This window comes from Phacochoerus africanus, chromosome 13, assembly GCF_016906955.1.
Source record: "Phacochoerus africanus isolate WHEZ1 chromosome 13, ROS_Pafr_v1, whole genome shotgun sequence".
Lineage (NCBI taxonomy): Eukaryota > Metazoa > Chordata > Mammalia > Artiodactyla > Suidae > Phacochoerus > Phacochoerus africanus.
This window is the reverse complement of record NC_062556.1, coordinates 15,457,144-15,462,714: the sequence shown is the minus strand read 5'-3', so window position 1 is coordinate 15,462,714 and position 5,571 is coordinate 15,457,144. Positions and strand designations below refer to the sequence as shown.

The following is a 5,571-nucleotide window of genomic DNA, read 5'->3' as shown; positions in this document are numbered from 1 at the left end:
TACTTACTAGTGATATACGAAAAAATCTCAAGACATTTACTTAAAAGCCTATATAAACTCACTATGGAATGTTACAGCCCCACTCAGAGGCTATTTGGAAATGTTTGTTGGTAAGACAGTTTTTTGTTTTGTTTTGTTTTGTATTTTTTTGGCTATGCATGCAGCAAAAGAAAGTTTCTGGGCCAGGGATTGAACTCATGCCACAGCCACAACCAGAGCTGCAGCAGTGACAATGCCAGGTCCTTAACCCACTGAGCCACCTGGGAATTCCTTGTTGAGAAGATAGGGTTTTGTTTTTTCTTTTTTGTCTTTTTGTCTTTTTAGGGCCGCACGTGCAGCATATGGAGGTTCCCAGGCTAGGGATCCAATTGGAGCTGTAGGTGCCGTCATGCGCCAGAGCTACAGCAACGCCAGATCTGAGCCGAATCTGTGACCTACACCACAACTCAGGGCAATGCTGGATCCTTAACCCACTGAGATAGTCCAGGGATCAAAACTGCATCCTTATGGATACTAGTCGGGTTCATTAACCACTGAGCCACAACGGGAAATCCATGATAGTTTTTGAGTAAACACTTTTTTTTTTTGGTCTTTTTAGGGCCACACCCGGGGCATATGGAGGTTCCCAGGCTAAGGGTCTAATCAGAGCTGTAGCCACCGGCCTATGCCAGAGCCACAGCAACGCCAGATCCCAGCCGCATCTGCGACCTACACCACAGCTCACGGCAACGCCAGATCTTTAACCAACTGAGCAAGGCCAGGGATCAAACCCTCATGGTTCCTAGCCAGATTCATTTCCTCTGGGCCACTACAGGAACTCCCATGATAGGTTTTTTTTTTTTTTTCCAAGGTTGGGTTCTTTTTTTTTTTTTTTTTTTTTCCCACTGTACAGCAAGCGGGTCAGGTTATCCTTACATGTATACATTACAATTACATTTTTCCCCCACCCTTTCTTCTGTTGCAACATGAGTATCTAGACAAAGTTCTCAATGCTATTCAGCAGGATCTCCTTGTAAATCTATTTTAAGTTGTGTCTGATAAGCCCAAGCTCCTGATCCCTCCCACTCCCTCCACCTCCCCCTCCCATCAGGCAGCCACAAGTCTCTTCTCCAAGTCCATGATTTTCTTTTCTGAGGAGATGTTCATTTGTGCTGGATATTAGATTCCAGTTATGAGTGATATCATATGGTATTTGTCTTTGTCTTTCTGGCTCATTTCACTCAGGATGAGATTCTCTAGTTCCAGCCATAATGCTACAAATGGCATTATGTCATTCTTTTTTATGGCTGAGTAGTATTCCATTGTGTATATATACCACCTCTTCCGAATCCAATCATCTGTCGATGGACATTTGGGTTGTTTCCATGTCCTGGCTATTGTGAATAGTGCTGCAATGAACATGCGGGTGCACGTATCTCTTTTAAGTAGAGTTTTGTCCAGACAGATGCCCAAGAGTGGGATTGCTGGGTCATATGGAAGTTCTATGTATAGATTTCTAAGGTATCTCCAAACTGTTCTCCATAGTGGCTGTACCAGTTGACATTCCCACCAACAGTGCAGGAGGGTTCCCTTTTCTCCACACCCCCTCCAGCACTTGTTATTTGTGGATTTATTAATGATGGCCATTCTGACTGGTGTGAGGTGATATCTCATGGTAGTTTTGATTTGCATTTCTCTTATAACCAGCGATGTTGAGCATTTTTTCATGTGTTTGTTGGCCACCTGTACATCTTCTTTGGAGAAATGTCTATTCAGGTCTTTTGCCCATTTTTCCATTGATTGATTGGCTTTTTCGCTGTTGGGTTGTATAAGTTGTTTATATATTCTAGAGATTAAGCCCTTGTCGGTTGCATCATTTGAAACTATTTTCTCCCATTCTGTAAGTTGTCTTTTTGCTTTCTTTTGGGTTTCCTTTGCTGTGCAAAAGCTTTTCAGTTTGATGAGGTCCCATGGGTTTATTTGTGCTCTAATTTCTATTGCTTTGGGAGACTGACCTGAGAAACTATTCATGATGTTGATGTCAGAGAGTGTTTTGCCTATGTTTTCTTCTAGGAGTTTGATGGTGTCCTGTCGTATATTTAAGTCTTTCAGCCATTTGGAGTTTATTTTTGTGCATGGTGTGAGGGTGTGTTCTAGTTTCATTGCTTTGCATGCAGCTGTCCAGGTTTCCCAGCAATGCTTGCTGAATAGACTTTCTTTTTCCCATTTGATGTTCTTGCCTCCCTTGTCAAAGATTAATTGACCATAGGTGTCAGGGTTTATTTCCAGATTCTCTATTCTGTTCCATTGGTCTGTCTGTCTGTTTTGATACCAGTACCACACTGTTTTGATGACTGTGGCTTTGTAGTATTTCTTGAAGTCTGGGAGAGTGATGCCTCCTGCTTGGTTTTTGCTTCTCAGGATTGCTCTGGCGATTCTGGGTCTTTTGTGGTTCCATATAAATGTTTGGATTGTTTGTTCTAGTTCTGTGAAAAATGTCCTGGGTAATTTGATAGGGATTGCACTGAATCTGTAGATTGCTTTGGGTAATATGGCCATTTTTACAATATTGATTTTCCCAGTCCAGGAACATGGAATATCTTTCCATTTCTTTACATCTTCTTTGATTTCTTTGATTAAAGTTCTATAGTTCTCAGCATATAGGTCCTTTACTTCCTTGGTCAGGTGTATTCCGAGGTATTTGATTTTGTGAGGTGCAATTTTAAAAGGTATTATATTTTTGTATTCCTTTTCTAATATTTCATTGCTGGTATACAGAAATGCAACTGACTTCTGAATGTTAATCTTATATCCTGCTACTTTGCTGAATTTATTAATCAGTTCAAGTAGTTTTGGGGTTGAGTCCTTAGGGTTTTCTATGTATAGTACCCATGATAGTTTTTGATTTTGGGTTGTCACCATGACTTTTAGGGGTGGGTGATATTACTGGTATTTGGTGACTGGAGGCCAGGGATGCTAAATGTCTTATAACACACAGGACAAGCCCACCCTAAATGTCAATAGTGCCCCTGCTGAGAAACACCACAGTATATCTCTGTCAGCAAGGATTGTACTGAACTATATAGAACTGCTATTTACGGTGGTCAAAAATAGTCAAATAGTGACAATATTAAATGGCTCATCCACTACTTGTCCAGCTATTCAGAGCAGCCTCGGGGGATCTTGTAAACTGGGCAGAGACCAAGAGGCTGATTTGGTTACAGGACCAAGTATGGAATTTATGTTCCCAGAGCAGAGGTGCCCTGAGGGACTTGGCCCAGGGCATCTCAGCAGTAGCCACAACGGAGCAGCACCCTGGCAGACCACTGCCCAGCTCTGCAGGTTCAGCCTGGTTGAAGCCAGTGGGAAGGGAGTCCTAATTGAAGCTGGAACTTCCTGTTTCTCCCACCTGTTGCAGGACCAAAGTCAGATTCTCTGAGTTTCATTTAAAGAAAATAAAGAAATTGGGAGTTCTTTTGTGGCACAGAGAGTTAAGTATCCAACATTGTCGCTGCAGTGGCTTGGGTTACTGCTGTGGCATAGGTTTGATATCTGCCTGGGAACTTCCACATGCTTCGGGTGTGGCCAAAATAAAAAAAAAAGAAATGGGATTATTCACACCTGAGTTATGGAGTGGCCCATTAATCCATCAATGGTGTCAGTAGTGTTGATTGATATTATACTGAGGTCATAGGAGAGGGACAAATAGAGAGAGACATGCAATGGGCCTGTCTTAGCTTCACTTTTTAGTAAAAGAAGTGTACTGTAAGTGCCTTGCAGATCATCTGGGAATTAGAGGAAAGACTCATAGGAGGCTGCTTCAAATGAGTAAGATTGGAAATTAATTGTGTGGAGGTTTGGAAGACCACCAGTGTGGTAAAGGTCCTGCTGTAGAAGTGGATGCACTTTGCTTCAAGGTGACATCATGTCAAGAGATTCCTGGGTTTGTCAAAAAGACTGTTTCTTGTCTGTTCTACTTTCTTCTGACATCTACCTGTCCATCCACCTACCCACCCATCTATTTATCTATTATCTATTCACATCCACTACATACAGAGCAATCGATGTCTCTATTTGTATCTACTCACGGTAGAGATTAGTGGGAGTAATATAAGTGTGTGTGTTTAAGGATACAACAAGTATTCTCCTTCTGGACTTCAAAGCTGAGAAATTAAATCCATCTTGGCTCAAAGGGATGAGACAGGAAGGTCTAATTGCTTTCGTCATTGTTTCCCTCTTTGCTCTTGTTGCATTTACTGGGACTTCTCAATTCTCCATTGTAACCTCTTAGTGAAAAGGTCCATCATTGGCTCACAATGTCTTTGCCTCTTAATTTACATTCTTGAGAAGGAGGACAGCTATTTGCGCCCATCTTGTCTTATTTTTGGCAAGTCTTAATCCACATCATCAGCTCCTGATCATACTATGGATTGGTCCCTTTGGGTTTGGTGCCCTTTCCAAGTCTAAGTAGTGGTTGCGGAGGATGAGTGGATTAAAGGTTAATCAGTAGGCTAGGCTGTCTCTTTAAAAGCTGTGGATGGAAGTTTAAATTAGAAATCAGGGAGTTCCCTAGCGGCCTAGCAGTTAAGGATTTGGTATTGTCACTCCTTGTGGCTCAGGTTCGATCCCTGGCCTGAGAACTTCTGCACACTTTGGGCATAGCAAAAAGGGGCACAGCAATAAATAAGTAGAAGTCAGGTGCAACAAGCAAATCACCACGTATATTCAATTCACAGCCCTAACTTCCCCACATCCTAAGAGACTCTGGACAAGTCCCTCAATGTTGTGAAGTTTCAATTCCCTCATTTTTGCTGTGGAACAGCAAGTTTGCTGTGTGGAGTAAATTAGATAAAAGGGGTGAGCAAAGTAGCTACATGGAGACACAGGTTATGCTTCCATCATAGTAATTTTATTGCAATGGTGATGATGAGACCTGAGACATTTTTTGCTCAGCTTATAAGAGAAAGTTGAATATAACAAGAATTTTCAATATCAGAAATGATTAAGGAATAATATATTTTAGATCATTTGCCAAAATAGCAATGTACTTCCTACAATTTAACTTCTAAGGCCTTAAATTGCTTGAAGAAATTTGTTTCCAAAGATTACAGATGGGTAATTTTTTAAGTATGTCTACATTTAAGTGGAGAGCAAAGAAACCCATCTAGAAGAATTGTGCGTTGACTTGACAATTATGGATTGAGCAAAAGTTCTTTGTTTTTTTCTTTTTAGGGCCACACCCATGGCATATGGAGGTTCCCAGGCTAGGGGTTGAGTCGGAGCTGTAGCTGCTGGCCCACACCACAGCAACGCCAGATCTGAGCTGAGTCTGCGATCTACACCATAGCTCATAGCAACACCGGATCCTTAACCTACTGAGTGAGGCCAGGGATTGAATCTGCAACCTCATGGTTCCTAGTTGAATTCATTTCCACTGCGCCATGATGGAAACTCGGAGCAAATGTGCCTAGTTTATTTTAAAAGTTCTTTTTTTTTTTTTTTTTTGTCTTTTTGAGGGATGCACCCACAGCACATGGAGGTTCCCAGGCTAGGGGGTCTAATCAGAGCTGTAGCTGCTGACCTACACCTTGG

The 5,571-nt window shown here is 41.8% G+C and overlaps 1 non-coding gene across 1 annotated transcript; it reads left to right on the top strand.

Moving 5' to 3' along the window:
- The first annotated feature begins 4,807 nt into the window (after nt 1–4,807).
- LOC125113698 (small nucleolar RNA SNORA1) lies at nt 4,808–4,923 on the top strand. Its single transcript, XR_007131561.1, has one exon. It is a non-coding gene; the product is annotated as a small nucleolar RNA SNORA1 (small nucleolar RNA).
- The last annotated feature ends 648 nt before the right edge of the window (nt 4,924–5,571 follow it).